Source organism: Lissotriton helveticus, chromosome 4_1, assembly GCF_964261635.1.
Source record: "Lissotriton helveticus chromosome 4_1, aLisHel1.1, whole genome shotgun sequence".
Taxonomy (NCBI): domain Eukaryota; kingdom Metazoa; phylum Chordata; class Amphibia; order Caudata; family Salamandridae; genus Lissotriton; species Lissotriton helveticus.
The window spans coordinates 828211186-828232047 of NC_136063.1; the positions used below are offsets into that span (position 1 = coordinate 828211186).

At 46.5% G+C, this 20862-nt stretch overlaps 2 long non-coding RNA genes across 4 annotated transcripts in view; one reads left to right on the top strand and one right to left on the bottom strand.

The window, feature by feature from the left end:
• Positions 1-20862, top strand: part of LOC144828889 (uncharacterized) — a 164660-nt gene that overhangs the window by 113943 nt on the left and 29855 nt on the right. Inside the window, exon 3 of one of the 3 annotated variants that reach the window (XR_013610553.1) lies at positions 11413-12549. The exons of 1 other annotated variant lie outside the window; for it this stretch is intronic. This is a non-coding gene — a long non-coding RNA (uncharacterized LOC144828889). Of the gene's footprint in view, positions 1-3070; positions 3156-11412; positions 12550-20862 lie in introns of those variants that run through there. One more of the 3 variants, XR_013610554.1, reaches the window with a different exon arrangement.
• Positions 2745-20862, bottom strand: part of LOC144828890 (uncharacterized) — a 31350-nt gene continuing 13232 nt past the window's right edge. The window contains exons 2-3 of the long non-coding RNA XR_013610555.1: positions 11070-11216; positions 2745-2875 (exon numbers count right to left, since the gene is read on the bottom strand). This is a non-coding gene — a long non-coding RNA (uncharacterized LOC144828890). The remainder of the gene's footprint in view (positions 2876-11069; positions 11217-20862) is intronic.

Genomic DNA, 20862 nt, shown 5'->3' on the forward strand with positions numbered 1-20862 from the left:
CTTCGAGGCCAGTGTCTCGTACTGCTGGCCCATGGAGGTCTTTACACTGGCAATGGCGCCCATGACGTCTCGCAGTGTCAGGTCGTCTGTCGCAGGAAGGTCCTCTCCAGATTCACCCGGGGTTCTACCCAGCCCCCCAGGGGTGCCTTTCGGGTGGGCGAAGCGATCAATGGTATTAGACTGAGTAGAACCCCCTCGGTTCGTGATCCTGGTGGCCCGCTTCTCGGTTTCAGGTCTACCCGACATGGCGGCCAAGGAGTCCTGGCAGACCTCTGGGAGGGTACGGCGAAGGCAACTCTCTAGAGATCCGCCGTGTACAGTCGAGAAATACGAGAGACAGGAGATGCGCTGGGGGCGGGCTGCAAGGTGTGGGCCAGTAGTACTGGCAGACAGGAAGCCGCGGAGGACAGCGACCAAAAACGAAACCGAAAGTACCACGAGGGTTGCGATCAAGCCTCAGTGACCGTTGTTGTTCAATTACCACTCGGGTAGTTCGGCAACTCGAGACCGTGGGCATCTGCCGGTGTAGGCCATAAAGTTCGAGATGCAGCAAGTCCGGTGTCCGGCGGCCAAATCGAATTCCGAAAGACAATTTCGTATCAGCAGGGCTTCCGTCAGTCGAACCCGTCGTCTAAATCAGGATATTGAACAGGATAGCCGAAGGAGGTGGAAGGGGTCTCGGGAGCCCTGTGCTCACGCGTCCATCTTGGATCCGCGCGAAGCTCCTCCCCCTACTCTTACACTTTTGACTCACTTTACTAGTCATTATTTAATGTGTGTAAAGGTATGTAAAGTGTAGACTTACATATCCCCACAGCTGAAATAGGGTATGGAGCCAGTAAAAATATAAAATATGGCTTTGAAGTTAGTATTAGCTTTGACTTTACGACCGTATTTGACATTCCACATGCTAGGCAGAGACCTCTGCAATCGGGGTGGAGATCTCTGTATGGTAAAGTACAGAGAATAGTGTGAATTTTGAATAAACTTTTCATGATCAATATTAAAGTGAATTCATTGTATATATCTATTATTATGTATTTATTTTAAATGTAGAAACATTTTAAAAACGATTCAGCATTAATAAATTGCTTAAGAAAAAAATCCTGCCTTTAGTAAAAAAGTATATTTTTATGCTGGATTAAAAATTATTGAAAGTGATGAATAATTAATTTAAATAAGGTGAGGATGTTTTTATCTAAATCAATGTTGCATTAAATTTTACAATTAAAAACAGCAATTAAAATATTTTAAAATAAAATTATAGCTATGTTTTCACTACTAAAACGAGACTTATGTGTGCGGTGATATCTGCAGTCGGTAGCCACCGATGGCCCGGCAGGGGCGATCCGCCCACCATCCATGCCTGATTGACTCCCTGCCCTATTAGTATGGCTGGGGGGTCTGCGGCGGACGGAAAGACCGTCTGCCACTTTTCCACCGGTCGACTCGTCGATCGGGTGAAAAAGGGATATTATATGGTGGCAGTGTCTGCAAGACACCACCATCCATACAATGATGATGGTAGCCTTTCCATGGTGGCGTTGCCGGGAGGCCACCTCCATGGTGGTAGTCGTATCCTGATTGGCATGGCGGGACCACTGCACCTATGGCGGGCGGTCCCTTTTGCCGTTGCGGTGTCGCCAGCCATCATAATAGACCCCATGTATTTGAAAAACATTTTGTTGTACTTTAGTAGTACTATTGTAGTTCTACTCAACATATTACCAAACTCAGTTGGTAATAGGTCCCAATATGACTTGATTACAGGTGAATGACTGCAAAAATGTTCTAATAAACTCAGAGGTGGCTGGCACGGATCAGGGTGGCGGTGTGGCGGGTGAAGAATACAAAATACAGTTACCTCTTCACAGCAGCGTCTCTCCTCCACTCTTCTTTGAGACGAGTCCCAGGACAGAAGCCGGAAGCACACAGGCTCCCCTAAGCCAATCATAAAGCTGCTGTCATTAGCATGACATCAGTATCATGATTGGCCAGAGCGCCGTGTTTCGGCACTCAGACAGGGACTGGGAGCCTGTGCATGTTCCCCACCCAGGCTGTGCAATACAGCCGGGTGAAGAACATGCTAAGTGCGCATGACTGTTTGGCAGGACTAAGATGGCTGGCCAACCCATCATGCACACTTAGAAAGTGTCCACCACTCCTCCCTCTCCTCTGTGGCAGACCAGTCCAGCCATGCACTGCCCGTGTTATTATCATTTTATTTTTCCTTTTTTGCACTGCTGTGGGTTGACACCTTAGTGGAGGAGCTGCCTCTGAATAAACAACATACTCGAAAGGGTGGCAATATAGCCTATTAACTCATGTTGCTGCAAAAGGCTCCACTGGCAAAGAGCGAAGCTGGGCAATTACTTTGGATATGTTTGGACCCAGGACCTTAAATTTGTAACTAGGATAAACATTGCCGAATGGGAGAAGAACACTGACTGTGTCATGTTAGGATGCAGGGAAAGCAATTTGCCAGACTTTCTTAGATTACTCATATGTCAAATCCCACAATCCTTTCACTCTACAATTAATATGCAATTTAGTTGTATGACAATAGCACCTCTATTCTGAAAGAAAATCCCTCCTGTTCAACAATTATAAACAGTTCCTCATTACAATCAAAATTAAACTCAGATTCAACATTTCTTTTTTCAAACTATGAAAGAAAGACTGATCAAAAAATCTGAGATCTCTGTTCCTTTAGATCAGTGATTGTTACCTGTACAGTTGATTGTCCCATTTGTCTGCTCTCCTTCAGGCGAAAAGATAAACCCCGGCATGCACCTGCAACTGTAATTTCCTGGTGTATTGATGCAGATAGTGTTTGGTCCACAGGCGGCGACAGTCTGAACACATTCATCAATATCTGTAAAATATGTATAATCTTGTGATGAGACCACAGCTATGCCTTGCATCACCAACAGGCTCAAACCATGAGGACAAAGTTTTGAAGTGTATTGAGTTTGCATCCCGCAAAAACACTTAGGTGTCCATCTCTTTTTGTTTTTGGGAGTGATGTTACCTATGCAGTTGACTGTGCTCTTCTGTTGCTTTCCTGCAGGAGGAGGGGTGACCCTACCATGCACTTGCAACTGTAACTTCCTGGTGCAGATGCTGTGAGGTCCACAGGTGGTGGACGAATGAGCATATTCATCAATATTTGTAAAAAACTTGAAAAGTTGTGAGAAAATAATAAAATAACTTTGTCATCAACAACAGACTCAACCGTGAAGGTCAAGGTTTTGAAGTGTATTGAGTATCCCATCTGTTTTAGTGCCTGAGAGTGATGTATGCAGGTGATTGTGCTGTTGTGTTGTTTTCCTGCAGGTGGAAGGATGAATCCCTGCAGACACCTGCAGCTGTTCTGTCTGCTACATTCATGCAGATGGTGTGAGAACCACAAACTGCTTTAGTCTAAGCACATTTACCAAAATCTATGCAATTTAAATACAATATGGTCTTATCAATTACCAGGGTCTCCATATCACCGGAAAATATTAAACTGTGTTAAAACAAGACTTTGTATGATTTACATAGTGCTCGTGTAGTGCTAGAACTAAATATTTCAATTCTCCTGGTGATGTTTGGTGTTTTTCTATTTCTGAGTAATAACGATCTTCTTAAAATAGATTGGCACGTGACATTATTTGAAAAGTTTGAGTCCGTTTGATCTCTTTCATTAGATTTGTTCTAGAGACATCATTAGCTTTGTCGCTAGACTTATTGTTTCAAATTATTCATAAATAATAAATACATATATACAGAGAGGAGGTTAGGGTCTGACGTCTTCATACATTGGTCTGTTCATCAGTCATTCACATTTTTCTTCCAACCACAGTAGCATACAGCATGGTCAGTAGGTCAACCCACTTCATCCTTTGTCTATCATCACTGTGACTGCATGTTTTACTAAACCTATTTGCATATGCATATCCGCCTACAAAGAAGTGCACTTCGTTTTCTGTACTAGTTGTCCAATACTTTAATTTGCCAGTGCTTTCTTTATTATTTTCTTATTTTTTATTTATCCATGTGTTTTTAAAGGATTTTCAGTTTACAATTCAAATGACATAGTACCTATTCTTTCAGCCAATACGAATCATAATTCCCTCTGATGTGACATAAAACTTAAAATGTTTGTCTATCCGTTCCATCTGTCATAAGTTCATCTGCCAGCTAGGAAGCACTTGTACACTTTGAATAAAATTATAATCAACTTTATTTTTTATATGAACATTTTTTAATTTTCGTTTCTGCAGCAAAACAACAAGCAGATGTAATACATTCAAAATGAGACATCATCTAGTAGACTTCAAAGAGATTTGGCCCAGCATACTGAAGTGACAAGACCTATCAGTATATACATGAGTTGACTGGGCCAGTAGAATGTTGGGTGTGGGTTTTGTGAGAATGTGATGATGCATGGAGTGATGGGTCTGTGTGCTGGATGAAGCCTGGGAATTTATTATGGTCAGGGAGAGAATGGAGCACTAACAAGCCCTACCAGCTTTGATTGTAACCTAAGGGTTTACCGTGGAATTAAGAGCTTACCTCCTACCTCAATGGCTCCTGGCACTTGTATGATAACCCTGCCTTCCAACTACAACACATATATCACAGTTTATCTAAGAATCTAACAAGGCTTCGATCAAAAATGCCCCAACAGGGAGTCCTGTCTTTCCCTCACCATACAGCAATCCACAATGCATGTGTCCCCAATGTCCCATAAACTTCTCTGTCATCCATTTTACTGGGAATAGCTTTTGCACCAGCCGGCATTTGTTCAAGTTCTGTAACCAGTCCTCATCAGATTTGTTCAGTGAATTTTGAGAGTGGTGATGCATGATACTAGCCTGGAATTTCAGTGAGCGAGTGATGTAAGCAAACCCGACTTTCTTTAGAGGGGTGGGTGTTTTGCGCCCTCTGAGAAAAGTTTGAACAACATGGAGTAAAAAGGTGCATTCTAAAGCACAATTTTCACAAACAAATGTCTCAAAAGCCATTAGTGTGCTAAGTAAGTGGATCCTAACATTGCACAGGAGTTGACCCCATTTTTTCCAGAATGTGCAGTAGGAGTCCCCCAGTGTCATTAATTACATTCATTGTGCCAGGGCTGGCATATTGGCATGTCTATGAAATAGTGCCCCATATGCCGGTAATTACATACAATGGCAGAGTCAGGAGCAGAGGGGAATGGCATTGATAAATACATGGCATATTTCTTTGGAAATGTACTCTAGGAGTTGCAGAGACTGACTGAATAAACACCTTACACACTGGGTTGGCTTGCTCTTGGGCCCCTCCAACACCCCACAAGATTTTTTAACCTGTATTCATCATTTCAGACAGAAGGAGGACATACTGAATCCTGCACTTAGCAGTAGCCCAATAACGTATGAGGGAAACAACATATGCCTTTACCAGGATTTCTCACCCATCACATTTCAGACAGACCACCTCCTGCAACTGGCTACTATCTTCCTGCAAGACGAGGGGACAAAGTACACATGGGGCCAAATTTTTTGCCTTGCTTCCATGGAATAATTAAAAACACAATCTACATCATGAGGAAGGCGCACTCAATACTGGGTCCACCGCAAGTCACAGAAGACCCTCCCACAACATCTCACGAATACGGAGATGCTCCGATCAAGTGATATGCCCGATGGACCAGATGCACCTCTAGGGAAACTGCTCACAAGCCAACATCTGAAGAGAGCTGCCATGAAAGGCCATCCCTGCTTCATCAATGTCAAAGCCATGACTCAGACCATGAATCATTAACTGATCCCTCCATGACCCACACTACCCTAGCAAAGCAGGGTCCTCCATCAGCTTCCCTGGCATGATCCAGTATTCCTCTGCATTGCCTGGTGGAGAGTCTTGGCTTGGACGAGATTGGCACTTCCTCTGCTTATTTGCATACACTGGTCTTGGTGGACAAGATGACTTTAGTCCTGAACCGATCTCACACCTCCACCTCCACCTCGACTGACGCACTGCTCCTACTGTAATCAATGCACTTTGCTCCAATAGGGAGAGCAGTTTACCCTGTTGTTTCTTCCCCAGTTCAGTATACCCTCTTATCACTGGCTTTGGGTACAAACTCACTAGCCCAAGCACGTTCTCCCATATGCAAGCACATTTTGGGTCTAATACTAAGCCAATAAGCAGTCCTTTGAACACATTTACTAACTGACATTACATCATGGTTAAATGGCAAAGCTTCAATGTTTGAGGTCTCAAAGCCCCAGCTAAATGCAGGGCAGTGCTGTTGTTGTTACTAAACTCCAATTGCGGAGTCTAGTAACATCAAAAGCACTGCCTTGCATGACTCATCTCTTAAAGAAAAACTTGCCCAAAATGTGATGACGTGCATTCATAGACAGTATTTCTCTTCTGACTCTAGTAAAAAAGCAGGAATTGCTGTTTTTCTGGAAACAAATTCAAGGGTCAAGTTCTTAATTCTGCATCAGAGCTACCCAGAAGGTTACTTTGTCTGCATATTTTAATTATTAAACATACACTCATTGCCACACTTTATGCAGCAGCAGCAACAGGAAAAGGACCTCATTTGGCAGGAGAAGAGAGCTTTCTTACTGAATCTTCAACTGGTCTGGTCTATAATCATATTCTCCGTATGAAGTCAGAATTTCTCCATTTATCCAATAATGTTTAACCCCTTGCATGCTCATGATGGAACCATTCCGTCACGAGCCACGGTGGTGCTGTGCTGGTGACGGAATGGTTCCGTCACGGCCCGGCCGCCGCGCCTGTGCGGTGCTGATTTTGCGCCTGCACTGACGTTCTATTAGGCGGGCGGGGCCGTGACGGAACCATTCCGTCACAAGCACAGCGCCACCGCGGCACGTGACGGAGTGGTTCCGTCACGAGCATGGCGGCGCCGTGCTGCCCCCCCTGCCCCCTATCGCCGTGGCTGAATTACCGCCGCGGCCAAGGGGTTAATTGTCAATTGAAGAGTCCCCGATACTTGAAATCACTACTGTGCAAGTGGAACTAAATAAGTCCAGGTGAAAACAGGAGAAGGAGACAAAGATTACTTTAACAGTGGGTAAACAAACGCTAAGGTCAAGGTTATCTCAGAAGAAACGGACTCTATCCACCACCAACAGGGAAACAAAAACACACCTCAGGTGTCTGGGCTAATGCTGGGCATTGTTAAAAAGGCTAGGTAAGATACTCTGTCCACTACAGGTGGACAGAGTATCTTACCAGAATGCCATGGCGGCATTTAACCTCAAGCTCAATATGATGACAAACGTTGACTTTGAGAGGTACGTCTTCAATTAGGAGAGACAGAGCGATGGTGAAACGATGGATGACTTTGTTGAAAGACTTGAAATGCTCATCAAACACTGTACATGTGTACATTTTATTTACTGTCTGTTTTATTACTGTAAGTTCAACAAATTCAATTACAAAGATACATTCTTCTCAGAGTCATAGATGGGTGCTTGTCCAATTCCTTCACACGCCGAATGCTGACAGATACACTCTGGAGCGTGTGCTAAAAGCGGTCAGGGCTGAAGAACGTGCCAAAACAAGCTGCTTACATGAAGGCTGGAGGAACTCAGAATGAATTAGCACTGAATATGAAAAGTGAGAAACAACACAAGATAGAAGGCCGTGAAGTGATGTCTCCCTGAAGAAGAAGAAGTTGTCTTATCGATGTGGATTTTTCCTTCCACATTAAGGTAAATGACATAGCATTGGACAGATGTAAAGGCTTTGGGAAAGAGAACCATGCACCAATCCAGGAGAACACATACTTGACCTCTTAGTAACGACAGTGAAGATAAGAAATTCAAGAAAGTGGGTGATGTACTGTCAGTTACACAAGAAGGTATTATCTTGCTGGGGTCGAGAACTGTCATTCCTGAACGTCCACAACATCAAGTCATTAGATTGGGACATCGTGGAATTGTCGCCACAAAGGAAGCTGTCCTAGTTCATATCTGTTCCCTCATCCTGCCTGGGCGAGTTGAGAGAGAGAGCTCTAGGCTCGTCATTTGTGTAACTGTTTACCTCCCAAAACAACACAGCATCTGTTGAACATGTCGGATCATCCAAGACACGTTTGGGAGAAAATTGCAGTTGATTTCTTTGGACCCCTTGCAAATGGTCATTACCTCATGGTAATAGTAGATGAGTGCTCCATGCTTCCTCTAGTGGAAGACCTTTGTCAATCATTAATGATTGAGAAATTAAACCACTGGAAGGCACATTTGCAATCCGGGATCAAACCAGTTGGCCTGAAATCTAGGCGATCAGAAAGCTGTGGTTGGTGCTTTCTGTTTCTAGGTGCTGTTTTACAGTTTATTCTTTCAAAATTTACAACTACAGTTTTACTGATTGGATTTTTGTCAATTTTGGTCTTATTTTATTTATTACACTAAGCTCTATTTTTCTAACCTGGTGTGGGATTTTTTGCATGGTGTTTTGCAGTTTTACTGTTTGAAGTGGTGCAAAAAACTTTACACAATGCCTCTAAGTTAAACCTGACTACTCTTTGTCAAGCCACCAGGGGGTTGAGCACAGGTTAATTTGAGGATCGCTTGTGCCTTACCCTAACTACTATTGTGTTGCTGCTTGACCAGGGGTCAGGGCTCACACCTCAGCTAACCAACATCCCAATTTCTAACAGGAACCACAACGTTTCTACATCCCAGGCTTCTCATGATGTTAGGAGCAGTTCACTTTGACACAGTAAAGGGGACAGGCGTTAGGAACAGCCACCAGCAGAAAAAAGGGCTCTCCAGAAAAAGAGTTTGTAGCAGCTTGTTATGTCCCTGTAGCTGGAGTCCACTTCTTTGTCCTGAGTACAAGTGGGAGCAGGTCTAGGCTTTCAGGTCTAGCACACAGGCTCTTCTAAGCCAATCATGAAGCTGCTGTCACTATCATGACATCAGTGCCGTGTTTTGGCACTCGGACAGGGACTGGGAGGCTGTGTATGTTCCCCACCCAGGCTGTGCAATACTGCCGGGTGAAGAACATGCTAAGTGCACATGAATGTTTGGCAGGACCAAGATGGCTAGCCAACCCGTCATGCACACTTAGAAAGTGCCCACCACTCCTCCGTCTCCTCTGTGGCAGACCAGCCTAGCCATGCACCGCCCATGTTATTACCATTTTATTTTTCCTTTTTTGAACTGCTGAGGGGTTACACCTTAGTGGAGGAGCTGCCTCTGAATAAACGATACAGAAAAGGGGGTGGTGATGAACAGAGTGTCTGAATTAAGCAGACCACTCTTACCCAGTCCAAAGATCAGGGCTTGATCCATCACCGTTATTTATCTCACTGCCCCATCCCAGCTCAGAACCTGGCTATATGCAAATTAGTCTGTCCCTGGCCCAGTGCATCATGGGAACAGGGCAGACCAAACTACCAAGCCAATTCTTCACCAGAAAGGAGACAAGCTACCGGGGACCGGTTTCTGGCATTTCAGCCTCTTCGGCCCGGCTTGCTTGAATCCTGATGGAGCAGTGAGAAAGGGACTCATGTCTGAGTATACCCTGCCACACCTATAGTGGCCAAAAACGATACAGAAAAGGGGGTGGTGATGAACAGAGTGTCTGAATTAAGCAGACCACTCTTACCCAGTCCAAAGATCAGGGCTTCATCCATCACCGTTATTTATCTCACTGCCCCATCCCAGCTCAGAACCTGGCTATATGCAAATTAGTCTGTCCCTGGCCCAGTGCATCATGGGAACAGGGCAGACCAAACTACCAAGCCAATTCTTCACCAGAAAGGAGACAAGCTACCGGGGACCGGTTTCTGGCATTTCAGCCTCTTCGGCCCGGCTTGCTTGAATCCTGATGGAGCAGTGAGAAAGGGACTCATGTCTGAGTATACCCTGCCACACCTATAGTGGCCAAAAACGATACAGAAAAGGGGGTGGTGATGAACAGAGTGTCTAAATTAAGCAGACCACTCTTACCCAGTCCAAAGATCAGGGCTTGATCCATCACCGTTATTTATCTCACTGCCCCATCCCAGCTCAGAACCTGGCTATATGCAAATTAGTCTGTCCCTGGCCCAGTGCATCATGGGAACAGGGCAGACCAAACTACCAAGCCAATTCTTCACCAGAAAGGAGACAAGCTACCGGGGACCGGTTTCTGGCATTTCAGCCTCTTCGGCCCGGCTTGCTTGAATCCTGATGGAGCAGTGAGAAAGGGACTCATGTCTGAGTATACCCTGCCACACCTATAGTGACCAAAAACGATACAGAAAAGGGGGTGGTGATGAGCGTGGAAGGGTATACTCAGATGTGAGTCCCTTGCTCATTGCACCATCAGGATTCAAGCAAGCCGGGCCGAAGACGCCTGAAATGGCAGAAACCGGTCCCCGGAAGCTTGTTTCCTTCCCAGTGTAAGAATTGGCTTTTGTAGTCTGGTCTGCCCTGTTCCCATGATGCACTGGGCCAGGGACAGACTAGTTTGCATACAGCCAGGTTCTGAAACTGGGATGGTGCAATGAGCTAAAAAACGGTGTTGGATCTGGCCCTGATCTCTTGACTGGGTGAGAGTACTCTGCTTAATTCAGAGACTCTGTCCATCACCACCCCTTGTTGTAAATAATGCCTCTGAATAAACAACATACTCAAAAGGATGGAAGGGAGCCCATTAACTCACTTTGCTGCAAAAAGCACCCCTGGCTAAGAGCAGAGCTGGGCCATTACTTTGGTTATGTTTGGACCCAGGACTTTAAATTTGTAACTAGGATAAACATTGATGAATGTGAGAAAACACTGACTGTGTCATGTTAGGATGCAGGGAAAGCAATTTGCCAGACTTTCTTAGATTCTTCATATGTCAAATCCCACAATCCTTTCACTCTACAATTAATATACAATTTAGTTGTATGACAATAGCACCTCTATTCTGAAAGAAAATCCCGCCTGTGCAACAATTATAAACTATTCCTCATTACAATAAAAATTAAACTAAGAGGCAACATTCCTTTTTTTCATACTTTGAAAGAAAGACTGATGAAAAATCCAAGATCTCATATACTATAGATTAGCGATTGTTACCTGAACAGTTGATTCTCCCATTTGTTTGCTCTCCTTCAGGCGAAAAGATAAACCCCGGCATGCACCTGCAGCTGTAATTTCCTGGTGTGTTGGTGCAGATAGTGTTTGGTCCACAGGCGGCGGGAGTCTGAGCACATTCATCAATATCTGCAAAATATGTATTATCTTGTGATGAGACCAAACGCTATGCCTTGCATCAACAACAGGCTCAAACCATGAGGACAAAGTTTTGAAGTGTTTTGAGTTTGCATCCCTCAAAAACACTTAGGTGTCCATCTCTTTTTTTTTTTGGGAGTGATGTTACTTATGCAGTTGACTGTGCTCTTCTGTTTCTTTCCTGCAGGTGGAGGGGTGACCCTACCATGCACATGCAACTGTAACTTCCTGGTTTGTTGGTGCAGATGCTGTGAGGTCCACAGGTGGCGGCCGAACGAGCACATTCATCAATATTTGTAAAATACTTGTAAAGGTTGTGAGAAAATAATAATATAATTTTGTCCTCAACAATAGACTCAACCAAGAAGTCAAGGTTTTGAAGTGTATTGAGTTTACATCTACCCAAAACTTTTGGGTCCCATCTGTTTTAGTGCCTGAGAGTGATGTTACCTATGCAGGTGATTGTGCCATTGTGTTGTTTTCCTGCAGGTAGAAGGATGAATCCCTGCAGACACCTGCAGCTGTTCTGTCTGCTACATTCATGCAGATGGTGTGAGAACCACAAACTGCTTTAGTCTAAGCACATTTTCCAAAATCTATGCAATTTAAATCCAATGTGGTCTTATCAATTACCAAGGTTTCCATATCACCAGAAAATATTAAACTATGTTAAAACAAGACTCTGTATGATTTACATAGTGCTCGTGTAGTGCTAGAACAACATTTTTCAATTCTCTTGGTGATGTTTGGTGTTTTTCTATTTCTGAGTAATAACGATCTTCTTAAAATAGACAGGCATGTGACATTATTTGAAAAGTTTGAGTACGTTTGATCTCTTTCATTAGATTTGTTCTAGAGACATCATTAGCTTTGTCGCTAGACTTATTGTTTCAAATTATTCATAAATAATAAATACATACATATAGATAGGAGGTTAGGGCCTGATTTCTTCATACATTGGTCTGTTCATCAGCCATTCACTTTTTCTTCCAACCATAGTAGCATACAGCATGGTCAGTAGGTCAACCCACTTCATCCTTGGTCTATCATCACTGTAAATGCATTTTTTACTAAACCTATTTGCATATGCATATCCGCCTACAAAGAAGTGCACTTCGTTTTCTGCACTAGTTGTCCAATACTTTACTTTGCAATTGCTTTATTTATTATTTTCTTATTTTTTATTTATCCATGTGTGTTTAAAGGATTTTTAGTTTACAATTCAAATGCCATTGTACCTATTCTTTGAGCCAATAAGAACCATAATTCCCTCTGATGTGAGCTAACACTTAAAATGTTTTGTCTATCTGTTCCATCTGTCATAAGTTCATCTGCCAGCTAGGAAGCACTCGTACAGTTTGATTAAAATTATAATCAACTTTATTTTGTATGTGAACATTTTTTGATTTTCGTATCTACAACAAAACAACAAGCAGATGTAATACATTGAAAGTGAGACATCATCTACTAGACTTTCAAAGAGATTTTGCCCAGCATACTGAAGTGACAAGACCTATCAGTGTATACATGAGTTGACTGGACCAGTAGAATGTTGGGTGTGGGTTTTGTGAGAATGTGATGATGCATGGAGTGATGGATCTGTGTGCTGGATGAAGCCTGGGAATGTATTATGGTCAGGGAGAGAATGGAGCACTAACAAGCCCTACCAGCTTTAATTGTAACCTAAGGGTTTACCGTGGAATTAAGAGCAAACCTCCTACCTCAATGGCTCATGACAGTTAAATGATAACCCTGCCTTCCAACTACAACACATATATCACAGTTTATCTAAGAATCTAACAAGACTTCCGATCAAAAATGCTCCAACAGGGAGTCCTGTCTTTCCCTCACCATACAGCAATCCCCAATGCATTTGTCTCCAATGTCCCAAAAACTTCTCTGTCATCCATTTTACTGGGAATAGCTTTTGCACCAGCAGGCATTTGTTCAAGTTCTGTAACCAGTCCTCACCAGTTTTGTTCAGTGAATTTTAAGAGTGGTGACGCATGATACTAGCCTGGAATTCCAGTGAGCGAGTGATGTAAGCAAACCCGACTTTCTTTAGAGCGGTGGGTGCTTTGCTCCCTCTGAGAAAAGTTTGAACAACATGGAGTTAAAAGGTGCATTCTAAAGCACAATTTTCACAAACAAATGTCTCAAAAGCCATTAGTGTGCTAAGTCAGTGGATACTAACATTGCACAGGAGTTGACCCCATTTTTTACAGAATGTGCAGTAGGAGTCCCCCAGTGTCATTAATTACATTAAATGTGCCTGGCCTGGCATTTTGGCATGTCTATGAAATGAGTGCCCCATATGCCGGTAATTACATACAATGGCAGAGTCAGGAGCAGAGGGGAATGGCATTGATAAATACATGGCATATTTCTTTGGAAATGTACTCTAGGAGTTGCAGAGACTGACTGAATAAACACCTTACTCACTGGGTTGGCTTGCTCTTGGGCCCCTCCAACACCTCACAAGATTTTTTAACCTGTGTTCATCATTTCAGACAGAAGGAGGACATACTGAATCCTGCACTTAGCAGTAGCCCAATAACTTATGAGGGAAACAAAATATGTCTCTACCAGGATTTCTCACCCATCACATTTCAGACACACCACCTCCTGCAACCGGCTACTATCTTCCTGCAAGATGAGGGGACAAAGTACACATGGGGCCAAATCTTTTGCCTTGCTTCCATGGAATATTTAAAAACACATTCTGCATCATGAGGAAGGCCCACTCAATACTGGGTCCACCGGAAGTCACAGAAGACCCTCCCTCAACATCTCACGAATTCAGAGATGCTCCGATCAAGTGATATGCCCGATGGACCAGATGCACCTCTAGGGAAACTGCTCACAAGCCAACATCTGAAGAGAGCTGCCATGAAAGGCCATCCCTGCTTCATCATTGTCAAAGCCATGACTCAGACCATGAATCATTAACTGATCCCTCCATGACCCACACTACCCTAGCAAAGCAGGGTCCTCCATCAGCTTCCCTGGCATGATCCAGTATTCCTCTGCATTGCCTGGTGGAGAGTCTTGGCTTGGACGAGATTGGCACTTCCTCTGCTTATTTGCATACACTGGTCTTGGTGGACAAGATGACTTTAGTCCTGAACCGATCTCACACCTCCACCTCGACTGACCCACTGCTCCTACTGTAATCAATGCACTTTGCTCCAATAGGGAGAGCAGTTTACCCTGTTGTTTCTTCCCCAGTTCAGTATACCCTCCTATCACTGGCTTTGGCTACAAACTCACTAGCTCAAGCACGTTCTCCCACATGCAAGCACATTTTGGCCCTAATACTAAGCCAATAAGCAGTCCTGTGAACACATTTACTAACTGACATTACATCATGGTTAAATGGCAAAGCTTCAATGTCTGAGGTCTCAAAGACCCAGCTAAATGCAGGGCAGTGCTGTTGATGTTACTAAACTCCAATTGCGGAGTCTAGTAACATCGAAAGCACTGCCTTGCATGACTCATCTCTTAAAGAAAGACTTTGCCCAAGTGTGATGACGTGCATTCATAGACAATATTTCTCTTTTGACTCTAGTAAAAAAGCAGGAATTGCTGTTTTTCTGGAAACAAATTCAAGGGTCAAGTTCTTAATACTGCAGCAGAGCTACCCAGAAGGTTACTTAGTCTGCATCTTTTAACTATTAAACATACACTCACGATAGTCACACTTTATGCAGCAGCAGCAACAAGAAAAGGACCTCATTTGGCAGGAGAAGAGAGCTTTCTTACTGAATCTTCAACTGGGCTGGTCTATAATCATATTCTCCGAATGAAGTCAGGATTTCTCCATTTATCCATTAATAATTAATTGTCAATTGAAGAGTCCCCGATACTTGAAATCACTACTGTGTAAGTGGAACTAAATAAGTCCCGGTGAAAACAAGAGATGAAGTAGACAATGATTACTTTAACAGTGGGCAAACAAATGCTACGGTCAAGGTTCACTCAGAAGAGACGGACCAAAAGGGAAAAAAAAACACACCTCAGGTGTCCAAGGCTAATGCAGGGGGTGCCTCACAAGTAGCATCGTGAAAAAGGCCAATGCTCCCATAAACGATTCTTCTATGGAGCTGAATCATGCTGCAGATTCTTTAAAATGTTGCTGTAGATCTGCGCAAAGGTCTCCACCTTGAATGAGGAGATTTAGATCTCCAAACAGAACCCTGTTAGGTGATGTAGTGTCAGGTGTATTATAGAGTGTGGGACCCCTATGGTCCATAATGGACTCCATAGTCTAATGACATAAGTGATTGGGTGTGATTAATAAAATTCATGATGCAGTGCTTCTCAGTTACCGGTTACTCTCTGAGTGGTAAAGATGTGTAATACTGAGCTCCATGTGTGACGTTATTCATTTACATATGAACGGGCATATGAAGGATGCTGCAAATATTGATGAGCTAGAGGTTATGAAAATCCCACTACTCAAGGAGTGGAGGCGTGCTCTCCCAGACACTTTGCCGAGGTCCAGCAATCTGCTTGTATTTGCCACATGCACCTCAGTCTAAGTGAAGCATCGACGGTTAGCGTATGTGGGGTCAAATCGAAACTCCAGACAGTACGAGATGTTCGAAGAAAGTGAAGGCCCCATGTAGAGTTTCATTTATGGTGGTTAGAAAATTTCTAATACGACCGAGATAAGTAGTGCGATGCAACAAATTAACGCAGAGCCATCATTCATATAGTACGTTAATGTTAAAGGCAGTGACTGTCAGGTACAGAAAGCGCAACAACCAGTGACAGCCAGATGCACAAGAATGCTGTGCGGGAAGCACATAAATGCAAAGGAAGGCTTAAGGTGGAGAAAACTAGGTACATTTCAAAAGGTTCAGAGGGGTGAAGAAAAACAGCTGCTCACTGTCAAAGAAGAAGATGGGGTCTTACCACCTCCGGTTGTGCGTGGTGGCCCAAGCACTAGTCAGTGGGCTGATGCTCACAGTCATGACACCGGGCCAGAGGCAGCTGTAAGTCCAGTACGGCCTCACCAGCATATAATTCTAGTAGCAGTTGCAAAAACCAGCACAAGGTATGATGCTGCTGTTTTCTTAAAAGAGCTGTATTGATTTCATACCACAAAAATCAGAGTCTTGGCACCCAATAAACTGCTTGGAAAGAAACCTTTGATGATTTTATTGATGCACTAGAAAGAACCGATGACAAAATGATCATCAAACATCTTAAGAACCTAGCAGGAGAGGGAGTAAAGGAAGTGATAAGTAAAATACTACAGGTGGACAGAGTATCTTACTAGAATTTCACGACGGCATTAAACCTAAGTTCAATACGATGACAAACATTGACTTTGAAAGGTACATCTTAAGTTAGGAGAGACAGAGAGATGGTGAAATGATGGATGACTTTGTTGAAAGACTTGAAATGCTCATCAAACACTGTAAGTTCAACAAATTCAATTAAAAAGAAACATTCATCTCAGAGTCATAGATGGGTGCTTGTCCAATCCCTTCACACGCCAAATGCTGATAGAGACACTCAGTCTGGAGCGTGTGCTAATAGCAGTCAGGGCTGAAGAACGTGCCGACAAACAAGCTGCTGACATGGAGGCTGGAGGAACTCAGAATGAATTGGCACTGAATATGAAAAGTGAAAAAAAACACAAGATAGAAGGCCGTGAAGTGATGTCTCCGAAGAAGAAGTTGTCTTATTGATGTGGATTTTCCCTTCCACATGAAGGTAAATGACATAGCGTTGGACAGATGTAAAGGCTGGGGACACTATTACTTGTTTTTTGCCGGGTGCAGAGAACTGCGGACAGCGGACCATACCCACAACTCGCAGCACCCGCTCCGCGGGTGCCGCTTCGATTCCAGCGTCAGTGGGAGCGTTATCTCACCTCACCTGGGTGTGCAGGAGCCTCGGACTGTGGGGCGCTTTTCAACCTTCGTGTGGGCTGTGACAGGCACGAGCAGGGACTCACTATCCCAGGAGTCCCTGCCAGACCCATACCTCCTGGTCCCGCCTTTGCAGCCAGCCCCGCCCACAGGACGCCGAGAGGATTAAACCACCTTGCCTCCCCTACCTTGTGGGACACTATTACTTGTTGTTTGCCGGGTGCAGAGAACTGCGGACAGCGGACCATACCCACAACTCGCGGCACCCGCTCCGCGGGTCCCGCTTCGATTCCAGCATCAGTGGGAGCGTTATCTCGCCTCACCTGGGTGTGCAGGAGCCGCGGACTGTGGGATGCTTTTCAACCTTTGTGTGGGCTGTGACAGGCGCGAGCAGGAACTCACTATCCCAGGAGTCCCTGCCAGACCCATACCTCCTGGTCCCGCCTTTACTGCCAGCCCCGCCCACAGGACGCCGAGAGGATTAAACCACCTTGCATCCCCTACCTTTTGGGACACTATTACTTGTTGTTTGCCGGGTGCAGAGAACTGCGGACAGCGGACCATACCCACAACTCGCAGCACCCACTCCGCGGGTGCCGCTTCGATTCCAGCGTCATTGGGAGCGTTATCTCACCTCACCTGGGTGTGCAGGAGCCGCGGACTGTGGGGAGCTTTTCAACCTTTGTGTGGGCTGTGACAGGCACGAGCAGGGACTCACTATCCCAGGAGTCCCTGCCAGACCCATACCTTCCGGTCCTGCCTTTGCTGCCAGCCCTGCCCACAGGAGGCCGAGAAGATTAAACCACCTTGCCTCCCCTACCTTTTGGGACACTATTACTTGTTGTTTGCCGGGTGCAGAGAACTGCGGACAGCGGACCATACCCACAACTCGCAGCACCCACTCCGCGGGTGCCGCTTCGATTCCAGCGTCATTGGGAGTGTTATCTCACCTCACCTGGGTGTGCAGGAGCCGCGGACTGTGGGGAGCTTTTCAACCTTCGTGTGGGCTGTGACAGGCGCGAGCAGGGACTCACTATCCCAGGAGTCCCTGCCAGACCCATACCTCCTGGTCCCGCCTTTGCTGCCAGCCCCGCCACAGGAAGCCGAGAGGATTAAACCACCTTGCCTCCCCTATCTTGTGGGACACTATTACTCGTTGTTTGCCGGGTGCAGAGAACGACGGACAGCGGACCATACCCACAACTAGCAGCACCCGCTCCGCGGGTGCCGCTTCGATTCCAGCGTCAGTGGGAGCGTTATCTCACCTCACCTGGGTGTGCAGGAGCCGCGGACTGTGGGGCGCTTTTCAACCTTCGTGTTGGCTGTGACAGGCCTGAGCAGGGACTCACTATCCCAGGAGTCCCTGCCAGACCTATACCTCCTGGTCCCGCCTTTGCTGCCAGCCCCGCCCACAGGACGCCGAGAGGATTAAACCACCTTGCCTCCCCTACCTTGTGGGACACTATTACTTGTTGTTTGCCGGGTGCAGAGAACTGCGGACAGCAGATCATACCCACGACTCGCAGCATCCGCTCCGCAGGTGCCGCTTCGATTCCAGCGTCAGTGGGAGCGTTATCTCACCTCACCTGGGTGTGCAGGAGCCGCGGACTGTGGGGCGCTTTTCAACCTTCGCGTGGGCTGTGAAAGGCGCGAGCCGGGACTCACTATCCCAGGAGTCCCTGCCAGACCCATACCTTCCGGTCCTGCCTTTGCTGCCAGCCCTGCCCACAGGAGGCCAAGAAGATTAAACCACCTTGCCTCCCCTACCTTGTGGGACATTATTACTTGTTGTTTGCCGGGTGCAGAGAACTGAGGACAGCCGACCATACCCACAACTTGCAGCACCCGCTCCGCGGGTGCCGCTTCGATTCCAGCGTCAGTGGGAGCGTTATCTCACCTCACCTGGGTGTGCAGGAGCCGCGGACTGTGGGGTGCTTTTCAACCTTCGTGTGGGCTGTGACAGGCGCGAGCAGGGACTCACTATCCCAGGAGTCCCTGCCAGACCCATACCTCCTGGTCCCGCCTTTGCTGCCAGCCCCGCCACAGGAAGCCGAGAGGATTAAACCACCTTGCCTCCCCTACCTTGTGGGACACTATTACTCGTTGTTTGCCGGGTGCAGAGAACGACGGACAGCGGACCATACCCACAACTAGCAGCACCCGCTCCGCGGGTGCCGCTTCGATTCCAGCGTCAGTGGGAGCGTTATCTCACCTCACCTGGGTGTGCAGGAGCCGCGGACTGTGGGGCGCTTTTCAACCTTCGTGTTGGCTGTGACAGGCCTGAGCAGGGACTCACTATCCCAGGAGTCCCTGCCAGACCTATACCTCCTGGTCCCGCCTTTGCTGCCAGCCCCGCCTACAGGACGCCGAGAGGATTAAACCACCTTGCCTCCCCTACCTTGTGGGACACTATTACTTGTTGTTTGCCGGGTGCAGAGAACTGCGGACAGCAGATCATACCCACGACTCGCAGCATCCGCTCCGCGGGTGCCGCTTCGATTCCAGCGTCAGTGGGAGCGTTATCTCACCTCACCTGGGTGTGCAGGAGCCGCGGACTGTGGGGCGCTTTTCAACCTTCGCGTGGGCTGTGAAAGGCGCGAGCCGGGACTCACTATCCCAGGAGTCTCTGCCAGAACCATACCTCCTGGTCCCGCCTTTGCTGCTAGCCCCGCCCACAGGACGCCAAGAGGATTAAACCACCTTGCCTCCCCTACCTTTTGGGACACTATTACTTGTTGTGTGCCGGGTGCAGAGAACTTCGGACAGCGGACCATACCCACAACTCGCAGCACCCACTCCGCGGGTGCCGCTTCGATTCCAGCTTCATTGGGAGCGTTATCTCACCTCACCTGGGTGTGCAGGAGCCGCAGACTGTGGGGAGCTTTTCAACCTTTGTGTGGGCTGTGACAGGCGCGAGCAGGGACTCACTATCCCAGGAGTCCCTGCCAGACCCATACCTCCTGGTCCCGCCTTTGCTGCCAGCCCCGCCCACAGGACGCCGAGAAGATTAAACCACCTTGCCTCCCCTACCTTGTGGGACATTATTACTTGTTGTTTGCCGGGTGCAGAGAACTGCGGACAGCGGACCATACCCACAACTTGCAGCACCCGCTCCGCGGGTGCCGCTTCGATTCCAGCGTCGATGGGAGCGTTATCTCACCTCACCTGGGTGTGCAGGAGCCGCGGACTGTGGGGCGCTTTTCAACCTTCGTGTGGGCTGTGAGAGGCAAGAGCAGGGACTCACTATCCCAGGAGTCCCTGCCAGACCCATCCCTCCTGGTCCCGCCTTTGCTGCCAGCCCCGCCGACAGGACACCGAGAGCTCTACATCTTGGACCGGGTCTTCCGCTGCGCGGGAGCATCCCGGGAGAAGACCGGGACAAGGGCGGGACCGTCCAAGGCCGTCACGTGCCGAAGGAGGCAGGGCAGGGCCACCCCCCTAACCTCTTGTTATTAACCCTAGGATATATTTGTACATAATTCACTCCCTAAATTGTACTTTTTGTTTTCGGGGTATTGGCCCCTTCCCTATCAGCTATATTCCCATGCCAATGACAACCAGGTCAGGGAAACTTGGGAGGGTGGGGGGTGGCTGTGTAAGTGGAACGATGGATCAGTTCATCACCGAGCATATTCTGTGCTAGAAAAGGAAATTGCCATCACGGAACGCCGTCTTTCACTTAACCTTCCTCACCATAAGCGTTCCTCCCTAGGGCCAATAGCCCTAGCAGTTTCCCCTCCTAATGTGATAGTGCA